Genomic DNA, 19,111 nt, shown 5'->3' with positions numbered 1-19,111 from the left:
AACTAGTTTCCCAGGGAGTTGAGACTCTGAGTGAGAGAGGGACCATCGAAAAGTCAGGGGAAATACATCAGCCATCAAGAGCAAGTTACCTATTCAGGATATCCAGGGGCACAGTCGAGGGAGGGAAAGGTATCTGGTTAAAAGGGCATTTATTTCAACACACGAGGCCTGACTGGTAAGGCAGACGAGCTCAGAGCATGGATTAGCTCTGGGGACTGGGATATTATAGCCATAACAGAAACATGGCTGAGAGAAGGGCAGGACTGGCAGCTCAGTGTTCCAGGATAAAGGAACTACAGGCGGGACAGAAGGACAAGTCAGTGAGGAGGGGGAATTGTCATTTTGATTAGGAAGGACATGACACCTGTGCATCGAGACAATTCTGTTAAGCAGTCATCAAATGAGGCCATAAATTTAAAAGTTAGAAACAAAGAGCAGATGGTCAGTCTGCTGGGATCGTGTTCTAGACCCTCAAATAGCCAGCGGGTACAAGAGGAGCAAATGTGAGTTTGCAGGTACCTATAAAAATAATAGAGTAGTGTTGGATGGAGATTTTAACTGTCCCTGGATTGACTGGGTCACCCAGAGTGTAAAAGGCCCGCACTGGGTGGCATTTGTAAAATGTGTCCAAGAAAGTTACCTGAACCAAGACATAGAGGGCTCTATGCTACTCAGGCGGGTGCAACACTGGGCCTGTCATCAGAAAACGAGGTCAGGCAAGTGACTGAAGTATCTGTCTGAGAGCACATTGCGTCCAGTCACCCCAACTGTCTTTGTTTTAACATAGTTGTGGAGAAAGATCAGACAGGTTGACAGATTTCGGTCTTAAACTGGAACTGGGCCAATATTGGGACCATTCAGCAGGATCGAGCTGGGGTTGATTGGGTGAAGGTAAAACGCACACGACACTAGGGTATAGTCCAGATGGTTTACAGAGGAACCTCGATTATCTGAACGAGATGGGCGGGCACTATTTCGTTCGGATAATTGATTATTCGGTTAATCGATTCAATACCTTACCTCTGGGGCTCGGAGTTTTCAGTCCAGTCTGCTCCCTGTTCAGGTGACTAGGCAGCAGCAAGCCATGAGCGATCGCCCACACCCTGTCAGACCCCAAAAACACACCCCGCTCGTCTCCAAACCCATCCAACACCGCCCCCACCCGCCTCTCAACGTCGCCCCCCCCAAACTGACCCAACAGCGAATCCTGCCCCCAAAAGCGTCCGACACCACCATCCAACCGACGCCTGCCCCCACTTCCCAGACACGTCCGACATCACCCTCAGCCCGTCCCCAAACCCGTTCAACACTGCCCCCCACCCACCACACCCACCGTCCAATCCATGTCCATGCCCATGGCCCCGTAAGTGTTACCTAGGTAAGTGGATAGTGGAGAAGGTGTTTGGTATTCTTTCCTTTATTGGTCAGAGCATTGATTATAGGAGTTTGGAGGTCATGTTGCAGCTGTACAGTACACTGTTTAGGGCACTTTTGGAATATTTCATGTAGTTCTGATCTATTTTCCTATTGGAAGGATGTTGTGAAACTTGAAAGTGTTTCGAAAAGTTTTACAAGGATGTTGTCAGGGTTGGAGGATTTGAGCTATCGGGAGAGGCTGAAATGACTGAGACTGTTTTCCCTGGAGCATCAGAGGCTAAGGGGGTGACATTCCTGAGGTTTATAAAATCATGAGGGGCATGGATAGGATAAACAGACAAGGTCTTTTCCCTCGGGTAGTGTACACCAGAAATGGAGGGCGTAGGTTTAGGGTGAGAGATGAAAGATTTAAAAGGGACCTAAGGGACAACATTTTCATGCAGAGTGTGGTTATGTAGGGAATGTACTGCCAGAGGAAGTGGTGGAGGCTGGTACAATTGCAGCATTCAAAAGGCATCTGCATTGGTAAATGAATAAAACTGGTTTATTTGGATATGGGCCAAGTGCCGGCAGATGGGACCAGATTAGGAAAGGATATCTGGTCGGCATGGACGAGTTGGACTGAAGGGTCCGTTTATGTGCTGTACGTCTCTAGGTCTCTCTGGCTCTAAATGTTTTCCACTGTTCATTTACAGCCTGACATTTCAGTCTGTTTCCCCTGTTAACCTTGGTCAGTTCTCTCTCAAAATCATATAATGGGCTTTGTTACTGATGCTCGGGTGTGCTTTATGGTCACTTTAAAATGTCATAAACTCTTTGAATTCCGGTATAATTTCTTGGAGGATCTCGGTGTGATATTACTCATTCACTCAGCTTCATCATCCAACAGTCGATCTGAGATAGTTACATCCCTAGCTATTTGAACAATGCGTTATTCAAAGAAACACTGACAAAAACATTCAAGGAGGATCTCGGATACTATCACTCTTGCCAATGTGTCTGTCCCAGATTATACAAAGATTGAGTCTCCAAATATTATCACACCACCTTTGCTACAATTTCTAATGAATTTCTGTTTCATGCAGGGATGAGCAATGAAATACTGCAAGGCAGCATCTCCGAGACACCCGCATCAATCAACCAAACCGCCCCGTGGCCCAACATTTCAACTCCCCGTCCCACTCTGCCGAGGACATGGAGGTCCTGGGCCTCCTTAACCGCCGCTCCCTCACCACCAGACGCCTAGAAGAAGAACGCCTCATCTTCCGCCTCAGAACACTTCAACCCCAGGGCATCAATGTGGACTTCAACAGTTTCCTCATTTTCCGTTTCCCCACCTCATCGTAGTTTCAAACTTCCAGCTCAGCACTGTCCCCTTGACTTGTCTGGACTTGTCCGACCTGCCTAGCTCCTTTTCCACCTATCCACTCCACCCTCTCCTCCCTGACCTATCAACTTCATCTCCTCCTCCACTCACCCATTGTGCTCTATGCTACTCTCTCCCCACCCCCACCCTCCTCTAGCTTATCTCTCCACGCGTCAGGCTCACTGCCTTTATTCCTGATGAAGGGCTTTTGCCCGAAACGTCAATTTCTCTGCTCGTTGGATGCTGCCTGAATTGCTGTGCTCTTCCAGCACCACTAATCCAGAATCTGGTTTCCAGCATCTGCAGTCATTGTTTTTACCAGCATAAAAACTGTTCTCCTGCTTGTGTTTTTGACACATAGCACCCAGAATTTGCATTCAGGCTGATTCAGCTGCATAATCTGAGGCCAAATGCTTTCTCTGTAATGCCTTTGTTATCCATTAGTGTCAGGGTTCCCATCTTGCTTTTCCATTCTGCCTGAGATCCTGTAAGGTTGTTTACTGTTGAATATTTATGTTCCACCTTTTGTTCACCCTGTAATCACGTCTGTCTGGTGACTAAGTCTCATTCATCTCTGTGTCACAAGGCTATTACCTTATTGTAGATACTTTGTCCATTCCAAATCAAAACAACGTTATAATTTCCTCTTCCCCACAATGTCCTGTCACAAACCAATTCACTGATGTACAGTTTTAGTTAAACTCTGTCCCTTCCTATTCCTTTCTGCTTGTCTTCAGCCACATTCCCATGCTGTTCTGAGGCTTCACATTTTCTCTTTGGATTTGTAAAGCTCCTTTCACCTGAACCCTGTCCCTGCATCCTCTCTGTCAGTTTAAAGCCCTGTCCATAAACCTACCGACATGATTGGCCAGGACACTGCTCCCAGCAGTGTTGATTTTAAATCACTCATCAGATGTTGCTGTCTCTGGCTGGTCAGCATCGCATGCCCAAACTGACCAACCTTAGAGCTGAGTGACTTGCCAGATCATTACAGTCGGCATTTGAGCTTCAATCCCATTGCCCTGGGTCTGGATTCATGTGTAGGCCAGACTGGCAGCCTATAACAGATTTGCTTACTGAAAGGGTATTATTAAGCGGTTAGATGTGTATCCCAGACTCTGGCATTAAATTCTGGATGAACAGTCTAGTGAGAGTAATACAGCTTGCCAGTCCATATTCTTTCCAGAACCTCAGCATCTGACATCAACAAAAGTCTTCATTAACTACAGCCTTCCATATCTCTGTTCTTTCCTCAATTCTATACAACTCTCTTAATCACTGTTAAGTAGCACAATTCCATAAAATACCCCATGCCTGCGTAAACTGACCCAATCCGACAGTGAGAAGCCTCACCGTCATTTTGATCACCTGTCGTCCCTTCAGATCTCCCTGTATCTTCCCTGACTCCATTGAATACAGCCCATCTCATGTTATAACTCCTCTTACTCATATGTTACTCCCCATCTCTGTGATATTCTTCAGTTACTGCAATTCTCATTCTTTATCTCCAGAGCTTCCAATCCACCGATCGATGTAAGGTTATTGATCCCTTGCAGCATGTTTAACACCTTTAGCAGCCTCCAACTCCTCAACACATCCTGTCGCTGTAACCTCCTCAAATACTACAGCTTTGTAATATCTTCCAGTATCTGCAACCCTCTTGATTTTTGTAACCCACTCCAGAACAGCACTCCACTTCGCGATGTAACTGATGGGAATGCTGCAAACCTGCCTTCACAGTCCTCAGTAACTCTCTGAACTTCTGCAGCCCTACAACCCTCAGCATCTCTGGCTCCTCCAATCCCTACACTTCTCCCTGGCTGTGTGAACTGATCCAGCCCCTTCAACCCTCCCTATCTCACTCACTCCTGCAGCTCCAACTCTTGTCCATGTCAGTGTAATTACCAGCACCAACAATCCTCCCGGTCTCTATAAATTCCTGCAGCACCAACTACCACCCCTACCTGTGTACTCACCAGTCCCTCCAATCCTCCCTTTCTCTATAAACTCCTGTAGCTCCAATACCACCCCATCTGTCTACTCTCCAGTGCCTCTGTGTAATCTTTAGTACCTATATTCCTCCCAATCTCTGTAAATCCTTCAGAATTGATAATCCTGTAACTCTACTTGACATCTTTCAGCCCGATAACCACCTGATCTCAAATCACCGAACTCTGTAACATTCTCCAGTCTCTACAGCCCAGCTTTTCTCTATTAGCTTCTCTGGTAACTGTATTCCCCTTCATCTCCGGTTACAGATCCTTGCTCAGGGAAACAATGTCTCAGTACCGAATCTGTAAGAACAGAAGAATCTTTGGTGTATCAATAAATTTGCCTCATTTTCTAAATTTTAATGACTGCAAGTTCAACCTTCTCCACCTCTTCTCATCAATATTCCTCCATTTTGAAGATCAGCCTGGTGAACCTTCTCTGGGCTTCCTCCAATACAAGGACATTTTCCCTCCAGATAGGGGGACCAAACCTGTTCACTGTATTCTCAGTGTGGGCTGACAGGAGTCCTCTATACTTATTATAAGCCTTCCCTATTTTTATTCTCCATTCCCTTTGAAAACAATGGCAGCATTCCATTTACATTCTCTATGTCATGCTGTCCCTGTATGCCACCTTTCTGAGATTTATACACCAGGATTCCCAAGTTACACCATAGCATAGCTTTCTGCAGTTGATCTGAAACCAAGAAGTAACTGCAATAATCACGAAAGTGCTGGAATGTATGTTAAACGATATGCCAGAAATACTAACTGCACACTTAGAAACTTATGGAATAAGCGCAGTCCATAAGACCATCATGTATAGGGGTAGAATTAGACCATTCAATCCATCAGGTCTACTCCACTATTCGATTGTGTATGAATTGTTTCTCAACCCCATTCTCTCACTCCCTATAATCCTTGATCTCCTTATTCACCCAGAGCCTGCTTATCTCTGAGTAAGATACACTAAATAACTTAGCATCCACAGTCCCATGAGGCAGTGAGTTCCACAGATCCATCACCGTCTCGCTGAATAAATTCCTTCACATTTATATTCTAAAGGGTCATCCCTTCACTCTGAAGCTGTGCGCCTGGCCCCTAGTCTCTCCTGCTCGTGGAAACATCTTGACCCGTCCACTCCATCTAGGCCCCTCAGTATTCTGTAAGTTTGAATGAGATTCTGCCGCTGCCTCTGAAACTTCAACAAGTGCAGACCCAGAGACTTCACCTGCTCCTCATATGACAAGCAATTCATCCCTGGAATCTTTCTTGGAAACCTATTTCTCGTATCCCTTCACATCCTTTGTCCAGTCTTTAATGTATAACGTGCAGCGTGTAGTCCCAACACTGACCCCGTGGAGCTCCCCTCATCACCAGTTCCCATTGTGAACTTTCTTCACACTTTCTGCCTTGTGCCAGTCAAACAAATTCTCTATCCATATTAAGCATGTTGTTCTGAAACGGAAATGTCATTTCACACCCACTGCTGGATTTATTTTTCTGGCTGGCTGAAAACAGTAGAGTTTCACCATTACCTTCCCATCTGTAATTCCCTGGAGAAGGTGGTGGGGAGCTGCCTTCCTGACCCACTGCAGTCCTTTGGGTGGAGGGACAGACACAGTGCTGGGAGGTTGGAGCATGATTTGGAGGGCACCTTGGAAATGCTGGTCTTCCCATGCACCTGGAGTTCCTGTCCTTCCAGGTTATCGTTGTTCTGGGTTTGTGAAGTGCTGTTGAAAGGGCCTTCCTGAGTGACCTCAGTGCTATTTGTAGATCTTTTATTCCTTCCATCATTCATGAACATGAGCTTTGTTGGCTGAGCTGTCCCTGAGAAGGTGGTAGTGAGCTGCCTTCCTGAGCCACTGCACCAGCCGTTGGAACTGTTGTTATCCGTGTACCCTCCAGCAGGCGCTACAACACTCCTCATGTCTCTAACTGCATACAGACAATGCAGCTCTCCCTTTTATATCTGACATCCTCCCCGACTTATAACTCTTACAGTTCCTCACACTATCTCACCTCCTCCATTCCCATCTGTGCTAGGGATCTCTAAAATTTCTTTATTCATATTTAAATTCTGATTACCAAAATCTCTCCCTTTTTAAATTTGTAACCCCTTCAGCTTTCGTAACTCTCCATATAACTGTAATAATGACAGCACAGGCTCCCTTCCTTAAATCTCTGTAATTACAATGGTTGTGTGTGCTAAATTGGTACTTTTATCCTCCTTATCCATTTCAGGACTTGCAGCCCCTACAATCCCTCTATTTCGAATGCTCCAATTCTCTGCACCTCCTCATATCCTGAGGGTCCTTGAACACCACCAGTGCTCCAAAAGTTTATATTCCCCCCCAGTTACTGCAAGTCTTCTAACTCTGTAACATCCAACAGCTCCAGTACCATACAACACTTGCTGGCTCTCAATTTGTATTTGCTGAAGTCTACACATCTCTGTAAGCAGCTCAGAAAAAGCACTTCAGACTCTACAAAGCCACGTCATGAACAAGCCACAATCTTTCTATTTCGTTTGGCTTCTTCAGTGTCTTCAACTCTCGCTGTATCTTCCAGTAACCTGCTTTAGGCACTGCAGGTCTGCCTACCTCTTCAGATAACCTGTTCCATCCCACATAGCTCGCTCAATCACTGTCGCACCCTCTGCTCTGTCTAATCATCCTCTTTCCCATTGTATTCCAGGCACAACAGTGATTCTGTAAGGCAGCAGTGTGGAATGGGATGTTATAAATCTCAGCTGAGGCTTGAGGCCTATCATTACGTGGGAGTCACAAAGGAAGAGAACCTGAGAGAGAGCAGCACAAAGCGGGTGAATATAAATCAGTAGCGAGGATTGAGGCCAACTGAGACTTGGAGTTGGAGAAACAGCAGAGTAGGAGGCTCGAAATCAGCACCGAGTCACAGAGGGAGTGACCATGTGAGGGAGCAGGGTGGAGTGGGAGGTCGAGGGTTACACGTACCTGGGAGTTACAGAGACGGTGACCCTGTGAGGGAGCAGAATAGAGTGGGAGCTGGAGGATTACACGTCCCTGGGAGTCACAGAGATAACGTTCTGCTGCTGGGACCTGCCTGCACTGAGTTTGACAGAATTGCCAGAGCCATCACAGAAAATGCTGTTAGTTCATTGGCTGATAAATACACCGTTATTAGCAACTGTCAGTTAATTGCAAATTAATTAGCAAATTTATTTTTTCAACTTCTGAAATAAGGGTTGAACACAGAAATAAGAGCGAGATGTGAAATTGTGAGCCAATATAATAAATTACCCTCCGTAAGCCACAGTTGAATAAGGGACTTAACCACATTGTTATTTCCCGAATGTTAACTTCATTCCAAGTCATTAATTAAGTTACTCCAGACACGGTGCATTTTAAGACATGGCAAGATAAGTTTGTCAGATGGAAAATGTGTTCTGTTACATTGGGAAGTCTTAGCCCCTGCTCATGTCCTAGATGACACTGTGTCTTGAAGCTCAGACAGTGAGTGGAGACTCTTATGTGACATCTGTGATGCTGAGAGTTAAGGGGATAGCGCGCGTGCGAGCACACACACACACACACACACACACACACACACACACACACACACACACACACACCAGATCACCTTGCAGACATGACGGCCTGGAATAAGGAAGAGAATGGGGGATTAGGCAATTGCAGAGAAACAGCCAGGGAATACTAGAAGATCCTGTTATCTCCCTCCCAATTCAATTTCCCAGTTTTGAAGCTGATGAAGACGCGGGCTGCTCAAGGGAGCGCAGTCAGAGTCACACTTGTGGCACCACAAGAAGCCTGACTGTACAGGAGGGGAGGGAGAAAGAAGGAGGAGCAATATTCACAGGGGAGAAAGGAAATTGAAGAACATGTCAGCCTGTCTGTAATTCCAGGATAGTGGGGTGAAGAATTTCACTGTGTCTGCGGGACAGTGAAAAGTCAAAGGTCATGTCCATGTTGGAAGGAACGACCTGGGTAGGAAGGGTGAAGTGGTCTGTGAATCAGAATTTAGGGAGCTAGGAGGATGGTTAACAAGCAGGGTCTCAAATGTAGCAATCCCAGGAATACTCCAAGTGCTGTGTCCAAGTGAGAACAGGACTCGGAGTTTTAGGTAGATGAGAGTGTGACTGAAACGATGGTGCAGCAGGAAGGGCTTCAGATTCCTGGGACATTGGGACTGATTCTGGGGACGGCAGCAATTGTACAAGCTGATGGGCTAACCTGACAGAGCTGGGACTAAATGTCATACGGGGTGTGTGGGAGGGGTTGAAAATAACTTGGTGTGTGCTTAGCATCCAAACAGGAATCGTAGAGGAACTTACCAGGAGTCTCAAAATAATGGGAGATGCAGTTGGTACTAATTTACAACAACAGGTTTATCAGTGGAAGATGGAGTGAGAAAGAAAGCCTTAATATGAGGTACTCTGCATGGACATGAATACTCAGAATTTGGGGAGTTCCAGATGCAGATTGGCTTGTGGAAATCGAATGGACTGATCACAGAGAGCTGGCTCAAGAATGGCAGGACTGGGTGTTAAATATTGCTGGGTATAAAGGATTCCAAAATGATAGAAGGGAAGGGAAAGGATGAAGGCAGAAGTATTGATTTAGATTAGCGTTAGTTAAGGGATCCAACAGAAAGAGGATCCGTCCAAGGACAGAATGAATTTGGCTGGAGGTACAGACAACAAGTATACAATTACACTGTGAGGTACAGTCTGTCAGCAAGCAACCAAAGAAATGATGGAGAGAATAAATACGCAGTGTCATTTCAGAGTGATGAAAATACTACAGATTAGTTATACTGAGAAACTTAATGTTTCCAGAAATAGACAGGGATACGTGTGCAGGGTCACGAGGTTCGAGTATTCCTGGATTACATGGAGGAGAGCTGACTGCAGGAGTATGTGTCCAGCCCAAGAGACCATGTACTGTTGGACCTGTTCCTTGGGAAAGAGGTGGGGCATGTGGAGCCAGTGTCAGTTGGGGAACATTTTGGGGCGCAATGATCATTTTATTATAAAGTTCAGGATGATGGTAGAGAATGATATGCAACAATTGAGAGGAAGAAACAGTTGACTGAGAGCAGCCTTCAATGGGGCAAGAATGAAGCTGGGAACTTTTCAACAAGACCAGTGAAATGGTAATTTTAAATCGTGTGAACCAGATCAGATGGAGCTGGGATTATGGAGATGGGGTTGCAGTGTGACCATGACTGGGAACTGGATAATCCAAGGTTTTCCCCATTTATACAGGAAGGATAAATAGGCCAACAAGCGAAGTAGCATTGCGTATAATGGATGGGATCAGTATTATTGTGATGCTAATCAATTCACACACTGCTCATCCCTGCCTACTCCCCTCATTCCTGCATATTGATCCTATCAGATATTGGTAACCTTTGAAAACTTAAGAAAATCGCACAGTATAGAGGAGATCACTCTGTCTACTGTCTGCATTGGACAAGATGTAACGTTGTTTTTTAAAGCCCGAATTCTGTCTCCCCAGATACTATAGGACTTCGGGTGCAGATCCAGCCACCTTTTTAAAATGGTTTGAGAGTTCTGCCTCTACTCCGCTTCCACGTGTGACACCCAGATCCCAACCATAAACTGCGTGAAATAACAACCTTCCTCACCACTTCTCAAATATTTCATCCAATTACATTAAATATTCACCACTGGTAACTGAGCTCTCCAACAAGAGCACAGTATTCTCTCCCTTTATACCAGGCTGCTGACAATATGTGCACCCCAATAAAATCTCCTCTCAGTATCCTCCGTTCCAATCTTTCCCCATAACTGCACTTCCACTGTCACAGGGTGGAGTCCAGTCCAATTCCATCCTTCCATGTGATGGGGTGACCAGAACTGCACACAATCCCCAAGCTGTGACTGAGCTCATTATTTATACAGTTCCTGCATAAGCTTCCTGCTCTGAAATTCTGCACTTTGGCTGATAGAGGAAATGGTGCCATTTGCTAGATTAATAAGATTATTGGTGTTTCCAGCTACCTTCATTTATCTGCCACACTGACCATATTCTCGTTTATTGTGTATTCCTCTCTATTGTTGATGTCCGCAAATGCCTTGCTTTGCACCTCTCTGGGTTGTTTGCTCCATTCACCTGGACCCCATAGTTTCTGTTTTTAAACAATCTGTCATGGGATCTCTTGTCAAATCCAAGTCAGTCACATGCAATAACAGGTTAGTGCCTCAAACGGATACAGTCAGATTAATTACACACGATCTTCCTTGAACAAATCCAGACTGACTGGAGTCCCTGGGACTTCCTCAGTGACCGTTTATCCACTATCTCAGAATTCCAGCCGCGACCTACTCAGTCAGTCACTTGCTCCACATTAAACAAAGCTGCCGTGTCAGCTGTTCTCCAGACCTCCGGCTCCATCCCTGCATCCAGTGAGGATTGGATAATGTGGGTAACTATAAGGCAGGGCATTTTCCTCAGCTCTGTTTAACAGTCTGGAACATTGTGTTACCCCTTTTTAAGGATTTGAATTCCTTATAATTCTCCGCTCCACGTTTGTTGCTCCCAATATTCCATCCCTATTTTGATTCAGACAGACAGAGGCCTAAACCGTCGTATGATTTGGTCAAATCTCATTTTAATCGAGTTTCATGGAGGGTTTCTCTCTACAAGTTTAAGTGTATTTTTTTATGATACAATCCCCAATCTGCCTCATTAACTACCCTCCCTGCCCAGGTGGTATTCCTCTCATCTGATACTAACATGATTTTTCCCCTTCATCACAACAGCTGCCCACTGCCTGGTTATCCCAGAATGCACTGGCCTCCCTGTTAAAGTGGCCATCTTTAAAAAGTCATTATAATCTTGGATTATCAATCCTAAACAGCGCTAGACATGGCAGAGGGGGTAAAACTGGGCCTTCACTTTGAGACTAAGCCGCTGAGGTCCTGGTGGATGGCATGCTGCATGAGAGGGACATTAACTTCCTCCAGGACATGGCAGGGAAGGAGGCCATGAAACCAGACCCTGCCAGCTTGGTCCGAGGGTCACCCCTGGGTCAGTGAGGTGCCAGCCTTCCGGGTGAATGCCCAGCAGTGTAGGAAGGAGGTCAGTGACCTTCTCCACCCCACCAGGGTAAGTGCCATCATCTGACTTTGTGACCTCACTCTCACTCTCTCTCTGTTACTGCACCCACCTCCCAGCAAGGCTCATGCTCTCCCACCCTCACCCTCACCCCTATAACTTCATGTGAACTTACCTACCCTCACTGAATCCAGCACCTTCTCTCAGTTTCTCCAACTTCATCAGTGCCCCTCTACCCAACTCTGCCTGCTGTCTGTGCTGCCCACTCACTCACTCAGGACACATTGCCACCTTTCCCCCAGCTGTGCCAGCTCTAATAGCTGCACCAACCGTTTCCATCTCCCTTAATACCTCTTGCTAATTTTCACATCCCATAAAGACCAATCCCACAATAGGAGAGAAAGTGCCAAGAGAGGCGTGGGTCTCCCCAACATTCAGCTCCTCACCCCCTCACAGGAGAAGGATCTTAACCCTAACAACCACAAAAGGCTTCCTGACCATGTCTAATCTCCCAGACTGGTATCTGAGAGTCCCCTTGTCTCACTACTGGGTACCGTGACAATGGTATCAAGTTTCCTGGGTTTGTGTCTGTGCTAAACACCAAGACAATGGAGCAGGCGGGTGAGCCTGGTAGCTCTGGCTGAGGGGAAACACTGCTGAGGGCAGGGAAAGGCAAGGCAATAATTCTGTGAACACTTAAGGCATATCAAAATGAGTGTGTACAAACACAGAGTGAGCGGCTCAGAGGGACAGTCCATGAACTGGGTGTGTGTCCCTGAGCACAGTGACCTTGCAGCAGCATTGCAACGAGAGTTGTCAGTGCACCCTGAGCTGCAGCATTGAAGTACAGAAGTGTACTGTAGTGTGTTGGAGATGTGCTGGGATGTCATGGTGAGGCTGGCATGTGACAGATGCCAGCATTGGTGGGTGTGGAGTACATGTAGTTTCTGTCAGTGCAGTGTTCCCCAAGACGTTGCTGTCCAAGATAGAAGGCCGCAGGATCGAGGGGCGAGATGGAGTCACCAGTTACCAGCTCTGACTTTCATGTCAAATTCTCCATATTGAGTTTCCCTACTGTGGGAGGGAGGGTATGAAGCTGAAAATTGATGAGGAGTGACCTCCATGAATGCGGTTGTTGATCATCAGGAATCATTCATTCAGCATCTCGCCACTGCTGCACTCAAATCTTGTCTTAAAGAACAGTCCGGCACAGGAACAGGCCCTTCAGCCCAGCAAGCCCACACTGACACATGATACCCTTTGAAAGTTAAAGTGAAACTTTTTGCTTCTGCACATTCTATGTCATTCTGTTCGCTGCTGTCTCGTCTCTGTGCCAAGATCCCTCTTTAACCTTGCTATATTAGCTTTTCCCCTCTATCAGTGTATTCCAGGCACTTTCACATTCTGTCTGGAAAAGCAAAAAAACTTACCTATCATATCCACTTTTACCTAAAACTTATGGTCCCTAGTAATTGATATTTCTACTCTGGAAAAAAGCCTATAACTGCCCTTCTATCTCTGCCTCTGACAGTTTTGTAAATATCTATCAGGTCGCCCCATCGTCAATGATGCCCAGGTGCACTCAAACCATGTGTGTTCAATTTCTCCTTCTGGCTAATACCCTCCAAACCAGACAACATGCTGGTAAACTTTTTCCATACCGTCTCCAACACTTCAACATCGTGTGGCAACCAGTACAGTACACAATATTCTAAATGTTCCTCGAACTAAGTTTCTCTACAGCTGCAATGTGACCTACTAATTCTCATATTGCATGCTGCGATGCATGTCTGCAAGTTTGCCGTCAGTCTTCTTGATCACCCTATCCACCCGTGTTACCACTTTCACGGAACTGTGGAGCTGTACGCCTTGATCCCTTCGGATGTTGATGCAATTAGTAGTTTTTCCATCCACTTCTCTCCTGCATTGGACCTTCTAAAATGCACCTGTCCAGATAAAGTTACATTAGTATTTTCACTGTCCAAGTCTGCAACTGACCTACATCCTGCTGTATTCTCTCAAATCATCCTCACAATCTGCAACTCCGCCAATCTATTTACAGATCTCCAGTCACAACAACACTGTTCCACCACTACTCTGTCTTCTATGACCAAGCAGTTCTCTATCCATCTTGTTAACTGACGGTGGATCCCATTTCACTTCACCTTCCGTATGAGCCTGTCATAAGGAACCACATCAAAGGCCTTGCTAAGGTCCAGACGGTCAGCATCCAGCCCCGTGCCCTCATCAGTCAATTTTGTCACTTCCTGAAAATAATCAATCAAGTTTGTGAACATGATCTTCCCCACACAACTGTGTTATCTCTCGCTCGTAAGTACAGACTAGAGTACTGTTGGAGCTGCACTCATTCAGACAAGTGATTATTCCATCATATTCCTGACTTGAACCTTGGAGGTTAGATTACATTCGCTACAGTGTGGAAACAGGCCCTTCAGCCAAACCTTTCCACACCAACCCTCCGAGGATTAACCTACCCAGACCCATTTCCCTCTGACTAAAGCACCTAACACTCCAAACAGACTGTCACATGAGGCCGGAAACAAACCTCAGAGCTTGGCGCTGTGAGGCAGCAGTGCTAACCACTGAGCCACAGTGCCGCTGATAATGGTTACTGTACAGTGGGAAGTTTGTCGGGCTGTGATGGTTATTGTACAGTGGGAGGTATGTTGGGCTATGAGGTTGCAGACTGTATGAGTTGTACAGAGTATGATTCTGCTCCTGCCTATGGCCCACTGCACCTCATCGATGCATCATCATTAGTTTCTCAATCTGTTTAAAGACTGTTCTATTCACTGCCCAGGGGGCTACATATCATGGTGAGGGGAGTCAGTAAAATGTGAAGGTATCCCTTGTTTCTCATAAGGAATGTGCAGTGACCATTCTTACCATAATTGGATTGGAGAGGTGTATCTGCAGCAGGCAGATCGGTGATGATGTGATCAATTATATGTTTCCCTTTTATTGATTACCCCATAACCTGCCGCAGAGCAGTCCAGCAGCCACAGGATCCAGCATCAATGCTGAGTACAATACTGACTATATACCCTCTACTTGGCTTGTCCTGTCAGTGTGACATACCCTAACACAGAGGGTGGTGAAGTTGCCTGGTATTAGTCCTATTCACAGAATCCTGCGTTACAGATAATATCTGACTGTTGCTTGATTAGTCTGTGGGATTTATACAACAGGTCACTTTTACATTTTGTATAATGAAGAGTTAATATCACTTTGTTTCTTACATATTTTAAAATAAACCAAACATCATTATTTTTCAGTTGAAAACAATTGAAGTGAACAATAATTGAATTACCAGAGCACATAGCTAACTATTACACAATTCAGTGACTGTAGTAAACAGCTGATTGATGTACAGATCAATGAACACACCATCTTGCAGGCAGCATAGCTGTTGAAAATGACTTTGAGGAAAAGCCTGAATTCAGACACAGTGTTGTTGGACCTCACCATGACCTCCAAAACACTGGCCATCGCCAGAATCTGTCCAGTGAATTTTCAAACTGGAGCTGGGCACAATAGACTGGTTATAGACATACCTGAACAACGGGGAGATGTGAGTGGGGAAAACTGGTCAATGGACTAGCGCATGGTGCTGATCAAGACGCAGTTCAATATTTGTAACAATGACCTGTAAACAGCCATGTGTTGCAAGTATATCCCTTCTGGTATGGCACCTAAACTCTGTAATTCTGCACCTTGGACCTGATCCTGAATGGAGGTGTTATAAAGGTAATGGGCTCCTGCAGCACATGGCATCTTACATTGAATCCCTCATAAACCATATCCAGTGTATGTTAGCCCCACAATGTCAGTATCCAAACAGAATTGTACAGCTCCATTGATGGCCAGTATGATCCCAGCCCAACGACTATGTGTGTGACTTGAGCTGGAAATCTCTGTGTAAATGTTTGCCGCATTGTTCTAACCATTAACAGCAAAGTCTCTTTCCTGAAGTTTCGATAGCCTTTCATAACACCAACTCTTCGATTGTCCAATAAGCATCATATCCCCCATTTATTCCATTCACTTTTGCAACAACAATATGATGAAAACAGTGTCCAACTCACAGTAAGTAGCAATGAAATGATAAATCTCATTCCCACACCCAAGACCAAATTATTATTAAGTGCAAGGACTTTGAAAATATACAATTAATTTCCCTTGTATTAATATGGTGAACTAATGGTCGACTCTCTTGGTCCTCAGATGCTGCCTGAATGGTTGTGCTTTTACAGAACGACACTTTTTGACTCTGATCTCCAGCATCTGCAGTCCTCACTTTCTCCCTGCTAATATTCACTCATAATCATTTTCGTGGCAACAATATCACTGTGTGTTTAAACATGTTAGTCAGATATGAATATATTTTCAATTGCCTCTGTCTGTTTCAGAGCTCAGTGATGTGGGATGTGAATGTCAGTGTCTGTGTGATGCTCGGTATGCAGGCAATGCCTCTGAGAGACTGACAGATTGTTTCAAACAGCATATTCCTTCAGTTGTTTACAACAAATAGGTTACTGCCTGGACCCAACCAGCCAGAGTTCACAAAACCCAAAGTACAGTGTCCAGAATTGGGCAGGACTGGACAATATTTTTCATGTTAATTTATTCATGGAGTATGATAAGGCCAGTCCCTTATCAAATTTATTGCCAGTCCCTTAGTTATTGCCTGTCCCTTTTTGCCCTTGAGAAGGTGGGCGTGAGCTGTCACATTGACCCGCTGCAGCCCATGTGCTGTCGGTAGACTTACAATACCATTAGGGAGGGAAGTTGAAACAGTGACACTGAAAGAACGGCAATATACTTCCCAATCAGCTCGGTAAATGGCTTGGATTGGAACCTGAACATGGTGGTCCCATGTATCTGCTTCCTGTCCTCCAGCACTTCAGCCAAGGCTGCCAATGATACGCATAAGAAAGTCAAGAGAACTGCCGATTTCGTAAACCAGAAATCGAAGACAGGAATGTGCTGGAAAAGCTCAGCAGGTCTGGCAGTATCTTTGCAGAGAAATCAGAGTTAAAGTGTTACAACACAGGGTAAACCCCACCCCCACCCCCATCCCGCACACCAATTTAAACTTGCAAGACAGAAAAGATTTAGACAGTGCTGTAATCTGTAAAAATTCGGAAGGCCAAGAACCATCCTAAAGGTCAGTATTAAAGTAAAAATTAACAACTTTGTTTTTAAAGGCTAACAGAGAATAATTACCTAACAACTATTTGCAACTCCTTTCTCTGACCTATCTTTTACTTTCCCTTCTACAATACTGGCCCGATAAAACCCCCAATTCAGATTTAGCAAAGCAGACAAATTTCACCACCTGCCAGCTGTCGAATCTTCTCTTTGTATCTTCCTCTGTCTTCTTTTATTCTCCATAGTGTTTCTGTTTCACAGGTCATTGATAAATATAGATGAATTTAAGAAAGCTATTCTCCGGGCAGTCTGCAGATGTTGGTGACGTGGCAGTTCTCCCCGAACTGGTCAATTTCGTTTACAGCTTGATACCACAAAGCATCGGCTCATTTCATTTTTTCAAATATATTGCCAAACGACAAATTTAAACTCGATTGTAGTTTAGCTTCTTGGGACATAATTTAAACGGATTGAACAAATTTGATTTTATTTTTTGTCTCATAGCAACCCAGGTACTGCCAGCTGCTGAACCAAATGTTACATTGTAAATTTTCCAGAACTCACTGTGCTTGTAAATCCTTCAACTCTCTTAAAGGTACAATACCCTTAACACGTTCATAACACCTTATCTCTCAAAAAAGAACCATCATAATTAAAACATTTGTTTTTCTATTCTTTAAACACATTACCATAACATACAGATAACTGAAATCTAAGATCACGTTAATTTTTCCCATACACCTATATTTTACATTGGATAAATGCAAATTTCGTCTAAACTTTCTGAGTTAAATCTGTGAGAACGCATCTGTGATTACATCCTTACGACATACTACACGTCTATTTTTTAAACTAAAAGTCTGTAACTTAAGACTACAATGAAATAGTCTTGAATGCGTTCAACGAATGTAAGCAGATTGGGATCTGTGTACACAACTGCCTCCAACACGCTGTTTGTGAGTACACATTAAAATGTCGTAAGGCTAGTGCCAAACTCAATAGTTCTTTCTCAATCATGGAACATGTTCTCTGGTGGATGTTGAGTTTCTTTGAAAAGTACAATCCCATCTCATCATCCTGTAGAAGGATAACTCCAACTCCTACGTCACTAGTATCGATGGCAACTTTGAAAGGTTTTGAAACGTTTGGTATATCTAAAACTGGTTTGGTGGTCAATATTTCTTTTTAATGGTCGAATGCCTCATGGCATTGTTCTGTCCATCTGTTCTTTTTCAGCAAATTGGTTAATGGTGCCACTACACTGCTGACGTTTGGAACAAATTTCCGATAGAATCCGCTGACTCCTAAGAAGCAAAGCACTTTTTTTCTTCGAGGTTAGTCGTAGAAATTCCTGGGTAACTTTTGTCTTTGTGTTCCATGGGGTCAATTTTCCATGACCGATGTTTTGTCCCAAGAACATCACGTCTGCTTTCGTGAATTTAGTTTTGTTTAATTTTATCACCAGTTTTGTTTCACATATTCTTTCAAAGAGCTTTTCCAACTGTACCAAGTGATCTTTCCAGGACTTAGTAAAGATCACTACATCATCCAAACAGATTGCACAGTTTATGTATCAGGCCACAACTGTGTTCATGGGTCTTTGGAATGCGTTGGGTGTGTTGTTCATTCCAAGGGGCATCACTTTGAATTGATACAGTCCATTTGGCGTGATAAGTCAGAAATTTATTTTACTGTCTCTGACAAAGGTACCTGCCAGAAACTACGCATCAAGTCAAACTTTGTGGTGTAACTGACTTGTCCAACTTTCTCGATACAGTATTCCAATGTCAGTATTGGATATAAGTCTGATTTTGTAAGTGTTTAGCTTCTAATAATCCAACCAAAATCATTGAGTACCATCCAGTTTGGGAATGAAAATAATCGGCGAACTCCACTCGCTCTGGCTTGGTTCGATGATGACCTAATTGAGCATAGCCTCCACCTCCTTCTGGACCTGTCTACTTTGAGACGATTAAGCCGATAGTGGTGTTGATTTATCGGAATAGTATTCCATGCGTCTACTTCAGGTACAATGGCATTAGTTCTCCCCGTATGATTCTTACATAGGCCTTCATATTGCAATAACAAACGTTTCAACTGCATTCTATACTCCTGAGGCAGAT

This window comes from Chiloscyllium punctatum, chromosome 29 (assembly GCF_047496795.1).
Source record: "Chiloscyllium punctatum isolate Juve2018m chromosome 29, sChiPun1.3, whole genome shotgun sequence".
NCBI classification, from domain to species: domain Eukaryota; kingdom Metazoa; phylum Chordata; class Chondrichthyes; order Orectolobiformes; family Hemiscylliidae; genus Chiloscyllium; species Chiloscyllium punctatum.
Note: the sequence above shows the minus strand (reverse complement) of the source record.